Raw genomic sequence first — 17776 nt, 5'->3', positions numbered from 1 at the left:
CCATACCAGATGCCAGAATAAAGAGGATAATATATATTTTAACTTGCAGATAAAGGAACTGAGGTTCAGAGGGGATAAATTAACTTGCTAAGGTCGCAGGAGCTACAGAGATCATAGAATTTATTTTTCTCTACCTAGGAGTTCTAATTGTTTGGCTATCAGATTTCTGGCATGACATTAACCAATATACTTATAAATGAGATCTGGGTATCTGGAGAAGAGCTTTCCATTTGTTCCCCAGCCTCCCTTTACTTCCTATCACTGCCAGTCCTCAGGGGTCCATAGGCTGATAAGCTTTTCCTTATTATCCCTCATGGAAGTGAAATCCCAAAAAAGAAATTTGGAGTCAGTATAGGGCCGTAAAGGCAGTGTCTATGTTGTAGGTGGGTAGTCTCAAAGGTATCAGGCTTCATCTTCTGTAGACTTCTGGGGGATTACAATTGAGGTCAAATGCACAGTTTCCAGCCCTGATTATAGCACCATCTTAGGCCTGTTTCATGGGATCTAAGTTGTAAGGGCCTTTTCCTAGCCAGCCTCTGTTGCTCAGAAGATTAGCTACCAATTATGTATTTACCTACCTACCAAGATAGGCCTCACTTCTCAGTGGCTGTTAAGTACTTGACCAGTCCTAGCTAATTACCTACTCTCTTCTTTCCTTTTCAGGTTTTAAAATCCTTGGCCTCAGGGGACCCTTCACTGTTCTGGAAGGGTCTTCTTCAAACTCTTCTGTGCTGAGTCATTTTGTGCTGAAGAGAGCAGCTCCTTCCTGGCCCTGGACCTTCAGGCTCTAGGATGCTATAAAATAAGGGGCACATGTCTTAGACACAGGTTTATTTCTCTTATGTTTTCTGTCTTTGTTCCCTCAGAAGGTCTATGTTGAGCTCCTATATGATTGTGAATGGCTGAACTCCCTCAAGCCAGACTGCAGAAACCAAGCTATCTACTGACCTGAGTTGAAGAAAGGAGCTTAGTTTTCAACTCTTCTCTGAATTTCCTGTCTCCTCAAAAGACCATCAAACTCTGAAATACTTGGGACTAAAGACTGATCTCAGAGGTCTTACCCTGAAGTAAAAGCTACTTGAGTTGGGGCCACTGCTTGCCTTGGAAGTAGAAGAGTAGGAATGTTTGCCAAACATTGGTGAATCTTGATATGTCTCTTACTGAGGATAATGACCCTGGCACCAGGTTGGAGCTCTGGCACTGCAGTATATTGCCAAGAACCTGTCTGTTCCTATTGGGCCAAACAGCATATGGGTGATATCAACCACAACTTCATGTGAACTCAGGACGGTGGCCTTTCTGTTTTTGCATAAAACCACTTAGGACAAATCTGCAAAGAATATTTTGCATGTTGAAGCCTTAGGTCTGTTTGAATTATTTTTCCTCCTATTTTTTTCCTGACAGCTTAATTTCTAAACAATCAAGAAAGAAACAAAAACTGAAAACAATTCTTTAAAAAAGCAGACTGTATCTGTCCTGCAGAAGTTCCACTTCTGGGTCAAATACTGGGAAAAATTGTTAAAATGGATTGAGGTGAGGCAGCTGGCACTGTTGCTTCATGTTTGCCTTCTGCAGATAAGCTTTTATCTCCAGCAAGAAGCAACTCCTAACCCAGTGTCCATGGATTCAGAAACTCCATGAAGCTTCTGAAATGGTATGCAGAATTCCATGACAATGTACCTTTTCTGGGGAGATGGTCCATAACATTCTACTGAATTTCAGATGGGCCTGTGACCCAATAAGGGTTAAGAACCATAACACTTGAGATAAAAGACTCTTTACAACCCATAAAGTATTTGATTGGAAGGCCTTCCAAAATTATTTAGTCTAATTGCCTAGTTTACTATTGGAGAAACTGAGGCAGAGCAAGTTATCAGCCATGCCTAAACAAGTACCCAGGTCCCTGGGCTCCTGTACAAGTTTCTTTCCATTATACGACACTTGTCTAACAAGGGGCCTTATGATTGGTGGCGTTAGTGGTCATCATTTTGAGTGTTGGGCTTTTACCCTCTTTCTTGAGCCTCCCATATTTGTTAGCAAGTGGAAAACTTTCAGACACAAGCTCCTGGTGTTACATTTGCCATTTCAGTCATTAGAAAGGAACTAAAACACAACCTGTGTAGTGACTCAGAAATCTGAATAGACATTTCTGATGCTTGTTTATTGATGGGAAGCTGCTGGAGAAAGTGTCACTGTTTGTGTTCCCATGCTCTCAGGCCATAACCTGTCTTTAGGGTCTGTGTAATTATAATATGGCCAAGTGTGAGAAAAAGGGCTTTCCTACTTGAACCCTTCTAGCAATACCTTCACTATGGAACTGAGAGAGAAGCATAGACATGGGTGAAGGGAGGAGAAGAAGAGAAGAAAGGAGAGGGAGATGGAGGAAGGGGAAGAGAGAGAGAGAATACACACATGCCCAAACCAACTCTGAGATGCCTTTGAAACAATGTTACTGAAAGATGATAACCACTTTCAAAACTGAACTCAACATGATCCATTCGTGAATTAGTAACATGTAGGCCTTTGTGGAAGTAATCGAGCAGAAACTTGATGCTATTCCCAATAAAGACATGCCCAGGTGGCCACGTAAAACTCTCTCAGCTCTACCTAGTCTCAAAGGCCAAGTTAACAAGAACCAGGAACAAGTGAGCCAAGTGATCACCATTCTACCTGAGGCTCACCCCCAAAGGAAGTTGCTGTGAGACTCCTGGCCTCACCCAGGAAGTACTTGTTGAGCCCCATTCTCAGAGCTGTGGCCTCTCTGCTTGCTTTGCCCCATTAGATAACTAACTAAAGCAAGTAGGTATGTAGATTTTGGCCACAGAAGCAGTGGCCAGTGGGGCTTCAGTACATTTGAAGATGGTAGGGCCATCATTTCACTTTTGTTTTCTTGGGGTGGGGGAATACCAAAATCACCACTACAAATACTGAAAGATTATTGAGAACCAGAGAAAGCCACTGCAGTCCCAGTTGAATAGATGTCCCAGAAATGTGACCATGAGATTACTGTGTGTTTTCTGGGACATAGATCAAGAGCCTGGCCTAGAAAGTTGGGACTACCAGGCTGGCTGGAGACCGGGAAGCAGTAGCTGGATAGCTCTGCCCCTGCCCTAGGCTATACCTGAAGAAGGCCCAAAAATGAACCTCAGTGCCTCCCCCTTTTACGTTCTAATTTAAAGAGCAAAAGCTTCTGTGGTGAGGCTCACTGTCATGGAATGAAACTGGCTTGGCCCAGGCTTGATGGATGAATAGTCATTCAGAAGAGGCTATGGGAATGGGGTGATAATTGAAGAGTGGCAACTATAGGAAATTATCTGCATACCTTGGCCAGCAGGTTAGAGAAACTGGCAATGGATGAACCATAAACCTTGAACTGACAGTGATAACATTTATTAAGCACCTACTAAGTTCTAAGTGCTTCATATACATAATCTCCTTTGTCCTTAAAACAATGATGCAAGTAGATGCTAGTCCCTCATTTTACAGAAAAAAGAATTGTGGCCCAGAAGGCTAAAGTAACTGGCTCAAGGTCTCACAGAAAGTAAATAACAGGACTGTGACTCGAATCCAGGCCTCTCCGACTCTGTACCCCATGCTGTTTTTCTCTTTACCACACAGAGGCTACATTACTGGAACTGGATGACTGACTTTCTCTGCCTAATAAAATATTAAAAAGCAAGCATTTGAAGGGAAGTAGGGCAGGTCTAGTTTACAGGGGAACAAAAACTGGACTGGAAGAGATTTCTGAGTTGGGCTTTCTCCTAACCTTCCATATACCCATTTGGTAATGTTTTAAAAAGATCATTCAATTTTACCTTGTGAAATGAATTTACTTTTTAGTTCGTAGTTACTAAGTCTTTGGCTTAGCTGTTTTTCAAAGAAAAAAGGGTCCTTGTATATGTCTATGTACTTTACCATGGTTGTAGCATGTTTATTTTCAGTCCAAGAGACTGAAGACATCCACACATACAGTTCGAGAAGGACAAAACATATTGGTGCCTCTCTGGTACTTAATGCCTTGGGGTCAAATCCTTACAAGGTTTTCTGTGGTGATAACAAAAGTTAAGAGAGAATTTAGAATAAGAAATATCATTGAAGTTTTTGCTTTAAAAAAGGTGGGGAGGTTGTCCAGCCACAGGGTGGGGGTGTGAAACTCAGCACCCGACTTCAGTAATAAAACAGCATCATATAGAAATACTCTAGTATTTCTAAAATAATTGTTTTAGGATACTTCCCTTATTTAGAAGTTCCTTGATTATGTAATAACTAGAATAAAGTAGTAGAGGAAGATGTGTCTCTGTGACCAGAAAAAAATCGCTTTCAAAAGAATGTAGATCAATGATACTAGTTTTAACATAGCTGCAAGCAAATAGCCTTGACACACTACAAGCCCAAAAAGCTTTAGGAGCACTTAAAAATTGCAGAGAGAAGCAACATACCTTGAAGAGATGTTTTTGATGACGAAAAGTCTTCATTTTCACAGGGAAAAGAAGCACTTGATACCAAGGGCATTAATAGATGCTAGAAAGACTGCCTATGGGAAATATATATGTGACATCAGACAAAAGAAAGAGATCCTGGGGCCCATTCATGTGACTTTCAATAAAATATGCAGACTGTCCAGTATTGATGGTGTCCATCTGCAGTTTTTTTTTTAATTTTATGTAAATTCAAGTTAACATGTAGTGTATTAGAAGTTTCAGAGGTAGAATTTAGTGATTTATCAGTTGCATATATCTAGTGGCAGTTTTTTCATGGAAACAGTCTTTGAGCATATTAGACATGATGATGCAGCCACCATGCACTGCTCATGTCATCTTTTGCAATTCTAAGGAAACCCAGGCTTTGGTTTTTATAACCAGGATTCCTTTTATAACCTTTTATAACCAGGATTTTCAATCTACAGTCTACTTTGCACCAAACCCTTGTCATTCCCTCAGGCCTCACAACATCACTGCATGATGGGTAATAGCCCCATTTTACAGATAAGGAAAGTTGAGGTTCAGGGAGATGAGAAATGACTGCTCAAGATCACACAGCTAAGGATTGATAAAAATTCAGGACTGGAAGCTACAGAGGCCTTACTGTTTCTAATACATCACACTACCCCCCTTAGTAGTAAAGGAATCCTGGTGGTAAATAGAGAAGATGTTTAGAAATGAGACTGATGGAAACAACATCTATAAGTCTTGCTACTCCAAATGTGGTCCATCATCCCCCTCAGCATCATCATTACCTGGGAGCTTGTTAGAAGCAGATTCTTGAGCAGCACGACAGACATTTGTAATCAAAACCTTTATTTTAATAAGAGCTCTATATTTCTATGCTCATTAAAGTTTGAGAAGCACTGATATAAGGCATTTGAAACAGAAAAGCAGGTTGAGGAAGGAGAACTTTGGGTGAGCCAAAGACCAAAAATGGTGGATAAGGCTAATCTGGTTATGTTGGGAGTGTTTAGAAAGATTGTGTCCATAGCTGACGACTACTTAGAGTGCTTTGTATATGGCCTCATACTTAGATGACATGTAAATGAAGTTTCTCCACTTCAAAGAATAGTGAAACCAGCCTAGGGAAAAAGACTGAAAAATCACTTGATTTTCCAGTCTCTGACCACTAAAGGCAGTGGAAAGGCAACATGCAGCAGTGGAAGGAACTCCTTTCAGAAGCCCTGGGGGTTCCAGATTTGCCTCTGTCACTGATTCTCTTTAATGCTCAGCAAGTACCTCCCTCTCTGTAGGTCTCAAATTGTCCTTATTATTTTTTTTAATTCAATTAGCCAACATATAGTACCTCATTAGTTTTTGATGTAGAGTTCAATGAATCATTAGTTGCATATAACACCCAGTGCTCATCACATCACGTGCCCTCCTTAATGCCCATCACCCAGTTACCCCATCCCCCCACCCACCTCCCTTTCCACAACCCTCAGTTTGTTTCCCAGAGTCAAGAGTCTCTCATAGTTTGTCTCCCTCTCTGATTTCTTCCCATTCAGTTTTCCCTCCCTTCCCCTATGATCCTCTGCACTATTCCTTATATTCCACATGTGAGTGTCTTTAAACAGGATAGTCTTAAAGTGCCTTTTAAGTTTTGATGTTCTGTTATTCTCAACTGTGGGTTTTGCTACAGATTACATTTAATTAAAACATGGACAAATCTATAGGCTTTTGTCTGGCCCTAGTTTAACATCCTCAGTTCACATAAGAAGGGGTATTCTGGGAGGAAATCTCACAGTCACAACAAAGCAACATTAATGGGAATTGCAAGGAACTGGGAGGGGCATGACTCTAGTTAACCAGCTTGAAATGGGCTAGGAAAAATTTAAATTAGAAAACTTTGAAATTTGAGTGGCGCCTGGGTGGCTCAGTCGTTAAGCATCTGCCTTCGGCTCAGGTCATGATCCCAGGGTCCTGGGATTAAGCCCCGCATTGGGCTCCCTGCTCGGCAGGAAGCCTGCTTCTCCCTCTCCCACTCCCCCCACTTGTGTTCTCTCTCTCGCTCTGTCTCTCTCTGTCAAATAAATAAATAAAATCTTTAAAAAAAAAAACTTTGAAATTTGAGAATCAATTGCTTCAAACCACATACTTGGGATTCAAATCCTATATCCTAAATAGGGCTTACTTTGCATGATTTAATAAAGTAAACTGCTCTGACTTGAGCTTTTAGGGGATAGTTTATTGGGGGTAGGAGGGGCATATAAAAAGGAGAGAACTTCTACTTATCCGCCATCTGCCACTCATCTCTCCAAGTGATTCTGATGCCTATTAGGTGAAGACAATTGGCTATAATATAACCTCTTAAAATGGAAAAACAGATTCAGAGAGGAGAAGGGACTTGTCTAAGGCCACATACCAGAGACAATGGCAGAAAACAGGTGATCAAAGTTCAACTCTCTTTGGGTGACTAGTTTATCCAAATCATATCTGCTTCCAACATCAGAGCACACACTGGGGAGGACTGATAAACGTTCCATCTGGGTATTTTGTCCCCATCACATGTTTACAGTCATTGTTTCAGTCAAGCCTCACACAACCATATCATCTAGGCAGAGCAGAGATCATTACCCTCATTTTACTGAGGCTCAGAGAGGTGACACAACATGACTAAGGACATGCAAGTAGAAAATAAACTTGGACCTAGGTTTTCTGATTTCATCTATACTGTGCTGCTTCCCTAGGAGAGGAGAAGCAGCCCTCCAAACCCTCAGCACTTCTGGGAAATATCAACTCTAAGATTTTTTTTCCTAAGATTTGAGAGAGAGAGAGAGAAAGAGCAGGAGGAGGGGCAGAGGGAGAGGGAAGCAGATGCCCTGTTGAGGAGGGAGCCCGATGTGGGGCTCGATCCCAGGATCCTGGGATCTTGACCCGAGCCGAAGGCAGATGCTTAACCAACTGAGCCATCCAGACACCCCACAGCTCTAAGCTTTTAATTGCTTCAATCCAATTGCTTCAAAACAGATGGACTCTTTTTTTCCCTGTTGGAAAATATCCTAACAGTTTTATAACTTGAAACTGCAGAGCCCTCTTAGATCCATCATTTTGTCCTCACAACAACCCAAAAGGTAGGCAAGATAAGGCATTTTGCTCCATTTGACAGATATATAAATTGAGGCTCAGAGCATTGTATTATTTCTCTGTTGCTGCTGTAACAAATGACTACAAATTGAGCAGCTTATAACAACATCCATTTATTCTCTCACAGTTTCTGTAGGTCACAAATTCAGCATAGTGTGGCTGGATTCTCTTCTTAGGGTCTCAGTGAACTAAAATCAAGATATCAGCTGGGGTTGTGGTTGTCATTTGGGGCTCAGAATCTTCTTCCAAGCTGGTTATTGGCAGAATTCAGTTCCTTGTTGTTATGTGACTGAGGTCATCATTTTTTTGACAAGTGCCCCTCTCCATATTCAAGCTAACAATGGCATGTCAAATCCTGCTTCCCCTTTTGCATCTCTCTGACTTCCTCTTTTGCCTCTGCTGTTAAGGGCTTACTCTTTTATTGGAGTGATTTCATTGGGCCCACACAGATAATCCAGGATAGTCTCCCTATTTTAAAGTCAGTAGTAACCTTAATCACATTTCAGCATCTCTTTTGCCATATAATTACAGTTCTAATGATTAGGACATAAAATATTCTTGAGGGTCGGGGCACCTGGGTGGCTCAGTCGTTAGGCGTCTGCCTTCGGCTCAGGTCATGATCCCGGGATCCTGGGATCGAGCCCCGCATCGGGCTCCCTGCTCAGCGGGAAGCCTGCTTCTCCCTCTCCCACTCCCCCTGCTTGTGTTCCCTCTCTCTCTGTCTCTCTGTCAAATAAATAAATAAAATCTTTAAAAAATATATTCTTGAGGGTCATAATGTTGCTTAACATTGAAGCAGCTACCTACAGAAACCCTGCCTTTCACTGTAAAGACACATGGTTGTCAAGATCTTTATCCTGGGGAAGAAAATAATTACCATGTGCATCCCACTTACATGAGCAGTTGGAAACTCTGATGCTGTTCAACTTCTCCCATCTCTCAAATTCACTCAGAGACAGTTGGGCAACACACCAAAGAAAGTGGTAGCTGGAGTGCAAGGGGGGCTCTTTGGAAGCTGATGGTATTCCAAGATGGCACCTTGATGCTGGTGACCAATTCCGTAACTATGTCTCATTCTATCTAGGACAGGGAGAAGCAGCTTCCCCAAAGGCCCAAGGTAGGATAGGTATTCCCCATATAACTTGACCAGGGGTGCTAACACTTGTATAGCATATACTGTATACCAAATATGTCTTTATGTGCTTTTGAATGGGTTTATTGAATTTGTCCTGATATTTCTATGAGGTGAGTAATGGTAATAACTCTGTTTCATAGATGAGAAAACTGAGGCACAGAATAGTTATGCCATTTGCCCAAGTTCTCAGAGCCAGGAAATGGTAAATTCCTCTATGGCTAATCCTCTGTGCCTTCCACCAGATTGAGATAATTTTCCTAGAGGAGACACTGAGGCCAAATTGATTTAAAAGTCCCTTGCACCTTTGATTCTCTAAGCTTGCCCTCAGGGTCCTGCAATTCTGGAAACCCAAGTGAGCACAACTGAACTTTCTGAAAGAGTATGTTGAATTTAGACTTTTAGTGGGTTTTACAGAGCCAGCGGACTACAAAGTGAAGGTGCCCAATCTTTTCTCAGAGGCTGGAAGAAAAGGAGACTGTCAGTTCATGTGAATGGGGTCAAGATGGGTTGGCCCCAGGAATGCTCTCTCCAGAGTAGACTTTCCACTTGGTAGCCTCCACATGAGACAGGAGATCTCCCTGTTTTAGTGTGCTTTGAAGTTGTACTACTTTCTCTGTGTGTGAAGCCCATTTCCTGAAGGCCCAAGCCCTCAGAACGCCCAAAAAAGGTACCTAAAATTAAGCCTGCAAAAGAGGGCTGTAGAACAAAGCTAGGCAGTCGTCTTCTCTATGCTGGCCTTTTCCCAGCCCTTGGCAAGCTTGTGGGAACTGAGTTTATACAAGTATTGTCAGACCTGGATTTACTCCTCTGGCTTCTGCTTCCTCAGCTACTCCCATCTAGTCCCATGATGCTACCAACCTATTGTAGTTCCCAGAGCCATTAAAATATGAGGTAGGTAGGGTATGAACAACCTCAGTCCAAACTGTAGCTCACCTTTTCTCCACCCCTACTATCATCCTGCAGGACTCAGAATTCTGTCTCCCTTATGGAGCTAAGATCTACAAGGACTCAGTAAAGACTGATTTTCTCTGTTGCTCCCTGTGTCTTCTTTGCTAGCCATTGCAGATCAGACCCTGGCCTCTAATTCCTATGGAAGGAATTTAAAACACTATTATCTATATTCATGTCTCAATCACCATTGGCAAGTTATTTCACCCTAATAACTGTGGTTGGCCCTTAATAAATTCTCAATTAATATTAACCAGTCATAGTCATAGAAGTAGTAACCAGAAGTAGTCACAGAAGAAGTGGCGGTGACGGTGGTGGTAGAAGCAGCTGCTTCAGTTGCTATCCAGGAATAGAATCTTCCCTACACCCCTTCAGAGCTGGTAGATCATGCTCTGTCATTCAAGATCTTCCCAAATGTTATCTTCCACTTGATTCTTAGATTTTTCAATGCAGTGTAACCTGTTATGTCCTTTGTCCTTGTAACTAGCCATCCTGACCCCTACTACCCTATCTATGTTGTTCCCATAACTGGCTCAGTTCCCCCCATACTTGGTCTCATACAGGAGTTTATGCCAAAAACAGTCCCAACTACTCTGTGCACTTGCCAACAGTCAGGTCTGGAGGATTCCTATGCCTTGAGGTCTGACAGGTACTTTTTCTTCCTATGACAAACTCCTGATGATGTGGCTAGGGTACCTCCACCTTTTTGAGCACCCCTTAGGATATTTTGGGGAACAGCTGTCTTTCCCACTCTCCCTTACTTTCTTTTACTCTTTTAATATAGTTACTCCTATATTTTTTAATCCTAATGTCATTATAATTGTGCTTATGGTTCTTCCTCAAATGCACTCAGTGAAAGGGTGGACAAATCCTACAGGGGAGATAGAAAGAAGCCCTATCCTGCTACTGGCTGATTTCATGCTTAATTGTAAATTAATCCTGGGTTAGCTGTCCAGGGTGTATTTATGTCCAGCAAAATATCACATTATTTTCCCTGTAATGAATAAGACATCACAAAATGTGTTAGGAAATGGTCTTTAAATAAATTTGAAGAGCTCTGGGAAAGAAGCACAGTCAGCCAAGTAGCCAGGCCAATCCCGCTGTGACAAAGGGAGAAAGGGGCTCAGCCCTGACCACAAATATATAGGTTATGAGAATCAGATCTGGAGCCTTTGTACAATTTGTGCTTCTAGAATTCAGGTCATTGGGAGTTGAAACAAGGCCCACAATGGAGTTGGGGTCCCCTGAGACTAAGGGAAGGAAATAAACATTGTGGAGTATCTATCATGAGCCAAGCATGAGGTGGGAGGGGCCTGAATCCTTGGGTCTTTCCAGGAGATCTAGCATAAGAGTTAGGGTGGTAATTGGGTGAGAAAAAAAAAAAAAAAACCAGTACTACCACCTGGAAGGCACATTACATACACTGTATGTACATTGTCTCATTTGAGCCTCTCCAATACCTCATTTTAGTCCCATTTTACAGATAAAAAGACTGAGATCCAGAAATATCATTACTTGCTCAAAGTCACATAGAGATTAAATGGTAGAAGCCAAGATAGGAATGGAGACCTGTGGGAGTCCTGAGCCTGTAAAAAGATGGCATATTTTCATTACTGAAAACTTTTTTAACACTGAGGGCCCCCAAACTCAGTTGAACTGCCATCTCTAAAAGAAACTTTTCATTATGGTGCTGCAAGAGGTGGGGCAAGGGGGAAGTAATAAGTATACAGCCAGTGCCTGAAGCAAGTTGGGGATAGGGAAGTACAGGACTACTTCTAGTTCATTTTTTATTTCTTAAAGATGTTATTTATTTGAGAGAGAGAAAGAGAGACAGAGCATGAGTGGGGGAGAGGGGCAGAGAGAGAGGGAGATAGAGAATCCTTGAGCAGATTCCTCACTGAGCAAGGAGCCTGAGGCAGGGCTGCATCCTAGGACCCCGGGATCATGACCTGAGCCAAAGGCAGACACCAGTGGACTGAGCCACCCAGGTGCCCCAGGACTACCTCTGGTTTATATGGAGGCTTTGTGTGAATTAGAAAACACCCATTGCTCAAGACACATTATAGCCATCTGCCAGAAAGATTTAATAAGCAGACAAATCTCTGATTGAAAGGTGAGATGTGGCCATCACAACCACATTCTGTGGCCCTGGAAAGGTGCCCAGAAGTGCAAAGGAGGTGAAACAATCATGAAACAACTGAGGCATTAATGAGCATGCCTCAGATCTATCTAAGGACTAGAAGATTATTCTACATATCAAGGCCTACATGGTTCTAAGGGAAAAGGAATTGTGGAAGCTAAGTTAGAGAGAAAGAAGGACTTTGAACTTACATTATTAACATATTTTTGAAGATCTTAAAGCTTTACAAAGCTGACTGGTAGTTAAGGGAAAAAATTAAGCAATGGAAGAGGTAAAGGCCCTCTGCTAGGTTCTTATACACTACATTTCTCATTTATTTCTCATAATAGCTCTGGGAGAGATAGTGCACTAATTTGAGATATGTAGAAACTGAAGCTCTACAAGTTTTTTTTTTTCCCAAGTCTTTTTTTTTAACTCCAATATAGTTAACATACAGTGTGATATTAGTTTCAGGTGTATGATATAGTGATTCAACAATTCCATACATCACCCAGTACTCATTACAACAACAAGTATACTCCTTACCATCTGCCCCCAACCTCCCCTCTGGTAATCATTAGTTTGTGCTCTATAGTTAAGTGTTCTTTCTTGGTTTCTCTCTGTCTCTCCCTTACTTTTTGCTTTTGCTCATTTATTTTGTTTCTTAAATTCCACATATGAGTGAAATCATGGCATTTGTTTTCTTTGATGTATTTCACTTAGCACAATACTCTCTACTTCCATCCACGTCATTGCAAATGGTAAAATTTCATTTCTTTTTCTGGCTGAATAATATTCCATTGTGTATATATACCATTTCTTCTTTTTTATTTAAAATCAATTATTTAACATATAGTGTATTATTAGTTTCAGAGGTAGAGTTTAGTGACTCATCAGTTGCGCAAAACACCCAGTGCTCATTACATGAAGTGCCCTCCTTAATGCCCATAACCCAGTTACCCCATCCCCCACCCACTTCCCCTCCAGCAACCCTTCCTTTGTTTCCTATAGTTAAGAGTCTCTTATGCTTTTTCTCCCTCTCTGATTTTGTCTTCTTTTATTTTTCCTTCCCTTTCCGTATGTTCATCTATTTTGTTTCTTAAATTCCACATATAAATGAAATCATTTGAGATTTGTCTTTCTCTGATGGACTTATTTTACTTAGCATAATGTCCTCTAGTTCCATCCATGTTGTTGCAAATGGCAAGATTTCATTCTTCTTGATGGCTGAGTAATATTCCATTATGTATATATACACCACCTCTTCTTTATCAATTCATCTGTCAATGAATTGACAGATGGGATCTTTCCATATTTTGGCTATTGTGGACATTGGTGCTATATACATATATATATATATATATATATATACTTTGAATCACTATGTATCCTTTGGTTAAATACTTAGTAGAGCATTTGCTGGGTCATAGGGTATTTCTATTTTTAACTATTTGAGAAACTTCCATAATGTTTTCCAGAGTGGATGTACCAGTTTGCATTCCCACCAATAGTGCAAGATGGTTCGCCTTTCCCACATCCTCACCAACATCTGTTGTTTCCTGAGTTGTTAATTTTAGCCATTCTGACTGCTGTGAGGTGGTATCATTGTGGTTTTGATTTGTATTTTCCTGATGTTGAGTGATGTGGAGCATTTTTTCACGTGTCTGTTGGCCATTCGTATGTCTTCTTTGGAGAAATATCTGTTCATGTCTTCTACCCATTGCTTGACTGGATTTTTTGTGTTTTGGGGGTTGAGTTTAATAAATTCTTTATAGATCTTGGATACTAGCCCTTTCTCTCAGAAGACATTTGCAAATATCTTCTCCCATTCTGTAGGTTGTTATTTAGTTTTGTCAACTGTTTCCTTTGTTGTGCAAAAGCTTTTTATCTTGATGAAATCCCAAAAGTTTATTTTTGTTTTTGTTTCTCTTGCCTTTGAAGACATGTCTAGCAAGAAGTTGCTGCAGCCAAGGTCAAAGAGGTTGCTGCTTGTGTTCTCATCTAGGATTTTGATGGATTCCTGTCTCACATTTAGGTCTTTCATCCATTTTGAGTTTATTTTCATGTAAGGTATAAGAAAGTGGTCTAGTTTCATTCTTCTGCATGTGACTGTCCCATTTTCCCAACACCATTTGTTAAAGTGACATTTTTTCCATTGGATATTCTTTCCTGCGTTGTCAAAGATTAGTTGACCATAGAGTTGAGGATCCATTTCTGGGCTCTCTATTCTGTTCCATTGATCTATGTGTCTGTTTTTATGCCAGTACCATACTATCTTGATGATTACAGCTTTGTAAAGAGCTTGAAGTCCAGAATTCTGATGCCACCAGCTTTGGTTTTCTTTTTCAACATTCCTTTGGCTATTTGGGGTCTTTTCTGATTCCATACAGATTTTAGGATTATTTATTCCAGCTCTGTGAAAATGTCAATCATATTTTAATAGGGATTGTGTTGAATGTGTAGATTGCTTTGGGTAGCATAGACATTTTAACTGTATTTGTTCTTCCAATCCATGAGCATGGAACGTTTTTCCATTTCTTTGCATCTTCCTGAATTTCTGTCATAAGTGTTCTATAGTTTTCAGAGTACAGATCCTTTACCTCTTTGGTTAGGTTTATTCCTAGGTATCTTATGGTTTTTGGTGCAATTATAAATGGGATCGATTCCTCGATTTCTCTTTCTTATGCCTCATTGCTAGTGTATAGAAATGCAGCTGAATTATGTGGATTGATTTCATATCCTGCCACTTTGCTGAATTCCTGTATGAGTTCTAGCAATTTGGGGGTGGACTCATGAATTTTCAACATAGAGTGTCATGTCCTCTGTGAAGAGTGAAAGTTTGACTTCTTTTTTATTTTATTATTTTATTTTATTTTATGTAATTGTATTTTATTTATTTAGTTGACAGAGAGAGAGATAGCGAGAGCAGGAACAGAAGCAGGGGGAGTGGGAGAGGGAGAAGCAGGCTTCCCACCGAGCAGGGAGCCCAATGTGGGACTCAATCCCAGGACTCTGGGATCATGACCTGAGCCGAAGGCAGATGCTTAACGACTGAGCCACCCAGGCACCAGAAAGTTTGACTTCTTTTTTGCTGATTTATATGCCTTTTATTTTTGTTGTCTGACTGCTGAGGCTGGGACTTCCAGTACTGTGTTGAACAGCAGTGGTGAGAGTGGACATTCCTGCTATGTTCCTGACCTAAGGGGAAAAGCTCTCAGTTTTTCCTCAATGAAGATGGTGTTCACTGTGGGTTTTTCCTATATGGCTTTTATGATATTAAGCTATGTTCCCTCTATCACTACACTGCAGAGAGTTTTAATTGAGAAAGGATGCTGTAGGGGACACCTGGGGGGCTCAGTCGGGTAAGCATCTGCCTTCAGCTCAGGTCATGGTCCCAGGGTCCGGGGATCAAGTCCCGTGTCAGGCTCCCTGCTCAGCGGAGAGTCTGTTTCTACCTCTCTCTCTCTCTGCCCCTCCCCCATTCATGCTTTTTTTCCCTCTCTCTCTCTGTCTCTCTCAAATAAATAAGTAAAATCTTAAAAAAAAGAAAGGATGCTGTATTTTCTCAAATGCTTTTTCTGTATCTATTGAGAGGATCATATGGTTCTTGTCCTTTCTTTTATTCATGTGGTGTATCACATTGATTGATTTACAGATGTTGAACCACCCTTGCAGCCCAGGAATAAATCCCACTTGATCATGGTGAACAATCAGTTTAATATACTGTTGGATCCTATTAGCTAGTATCTTGGTAAGAATTTTTGCATCCATGTTCATCAGGGATATTTGTCTGTAATTCTTTTCTGTGGGGGGTTTTTCTGGTTTTGGGATCAAGCTAATGCTGGCCTCATAGAATGAGTTTGGAATTTTCCTTCCATTTCTATTTTTTGAAACAGCCTCAGAAAAATAGGTATTGAGTCTTCTTTAAATGTTTGGTAGAATTCAGCTGGGAGACCATCTGGCCCTGGACTCTTGTTTGTTGGGAGATTTTTGATCAGTGCTTCAATTTCCTTGCTGGTTATGGGTCTGTTTAGGTTTTCTATTTCTTCCTGGTTCAGTTTTGGTAGTTTATATGTTTCTAGGAATGCAACGGTTTCTTCAAGATTGCCTAATTAGTTGGTGTATAATTACTCATAATATGCTCTTATAATTGTTTGTATTTCTTCAGTGTTGGTTGTGATCTCTCCTCTTTCATTTATGATCCTATTTATTTGGTTCCTTTCCCTGTTCTTTTTGATAAGTCTGGCTAGGGGTTTATCAATCTTATTCTTTCAAAGAACCAACTTCTAGTTTCATTGATCTGTTCTACTGTTCTTTTGATTTCTATTTCATTGATTTCTGCTCTAATCTTTATTATTTCCTTTCTCCTGCTATATTTAGGCTTTATTTGCTGTTCTTTTTCCAGCTCTTTTAGGTATAAGGTTCGGTTGTGTACTGGAGACTTTTCTTGCTTCTTGAGGAAGTCCTGTACTGCTATATACTTCCCTCTTAGGACTGCCTTTCCTGCATCCCAAAGGTTCTGAATTGTCATGTTTTCATTTTCATTTGTTTCCATGTGTGTTTTTTTTTAATTCTTCTGTAATTTCCTGGTTGACCCATTAATCTTCAGTAGGATGCTCTTTAACTCCCATGTATTGTGTTCCTTCCAAATTTTCTCCTGTGACTGAGTTCAGTTTTTTTAATTCTTTTTTTATGTTATGTTAATCACCATACATTACATCGTTAGTTTTTGATGTAGTGTTCCATGATTCATTGTTTGCGTATAACACCCAGTGCTCCATGCAGAACATGCCCTATTTAATACCCATCACCAGGCTAACCCATCCTCCCACCCCTCTCCCCTCTAGAACCAACCCTCAGTTTGTTTTTCAGAGTCCATTGTCTTTCATGGTTCATCTCCGCCTCCGATTCCTCCCCCTTCAATCTTCCCCTCCTGCTATCTTCTTTTTTTTTAAACATATAATGTATTATTTGTTTCAGAGGTACAGATCTGTGATTCAACGGTCTTGCACAATTCACAGCGCTCACCATAACACATACTCTCCCCAATGTCTATCACCCAGCCACCCCATCTCTCCCACCCCCAACCACTCCAGCAACCCTCAGTTTGTTTCCTGAGATTAAGAATTCCTCCTATCAGTGAGGTCATATGATACATATCTTTCTCTGATTGACTTATTTTGCTCAGCATAACACTCTGCAGTTCCATCCATGTCGTTGCAAATGGCAAGATTTTGCTCCTTCTGATGGCTGCATAATATTCCATTGTATATATATACCACCTATTCTTTATCCATTCATCTGTTGATGGACAACTTGGCTCTTTCCACAGTTTTGCTATTGTAGACATTGCTGCTATAAACATCGGGGTGCATGTACCCCTTTGGATCCCTACGTTTGTATCTTTGGGGTAAATACCCAGTAGTGCAATTGCTGGGTCATATGGTAGCTCTATTTTCAACTTTTTGAGGAACCTCCATACTGTTTTCGAGTGGCTGCACCAGCTTGCATTCCCACCAACAGTGTAGGAGGGTTCACCTTTCTCCACATCCCTGCCAACATCTGTCATTTCCGGACTTGTTAATTTTAGCCATTCTGACTGGTGTGAGGTGATATCTCATTGAGGTTTTGATTTGGATTTCCCTGATGCCAAGCGATGTTGAACACTTTTTCTTGTGTCTGTTGGCGATTTTGATGTCTTCTTTGGAAAAATGTCTGTTCATGTCTTCTGCCCATTTCTTGATTGGATCATTTGTTCTTTGGGTGTTGAGTTTGATAAGTTCTTTATAGATTTTGGATACTAGCCCTTTATCTGATACGTCATTTGCAAATATCTTCTCCCATTCTGTTGGTTGTCCTTTGGTTTTGTTGACTGTTTCTTTTGCTGTGCAAAAGCTTTTTATCTTGATGAGGTCCCAATAGTTCATTTTTGCCCTTGCTTCCCTTGCCTTTGGCGATGTTACTAGGAAGAAGTTGCTGCGGCTGAGGTCAAAGAGGTTGCTG

General features: G+C 40.9%; 1 protein-coding gene across 4 annotated transcripts in view; it reads left to right on the top strand.

Annotated features, from left to right (window-relative positions):
* The window catches only part of OPHN1 (oligophrenin 1), a 729824-nt gene that overhangs the window by 498288 nt on the left and 213760 nt on the right, over positions 1-17776 (top strand). For 2 of the 4 annotated variants that reach the window (XM_064574171.1, XM_064574173.1), the window contains one exon: positions 664-17471. The exons of the other annotated variants lie outside the window; for them this stretch is intronic. The gene's annotated coding sequence lies outside the window, so the exon portion shown is untranslated. Of the gene's footprint in view, positions 1-663; positions 17472-17776 lie in introns of those variants that run through there. 4 annotated transcript variants of the gene reach the window in all.

The sequence above is a fragment of the Mirounga angustirostris genome, unplaced genomic scaffold (assembly GCF_029215605.1).
Source record: "Mirounga angustirostris isolate CCGP_5_RB_7025 unplaced genomic scaffold, mMirAng1.0.hap1 SCAF_11, whole genome shotgun sequence".
Classification (NCBI taxonomy): Eukaryota; Metazoa; Chordata; class Mammalia; order Carnivora; family Phocidae; genus Mirounga; species Mirounga angustirostris.
The sequence above is the reverse complement of the archived record's forward strand: the minus strand, read 5'-3'. Positions and strand labels throughout refer to the sequence as shown.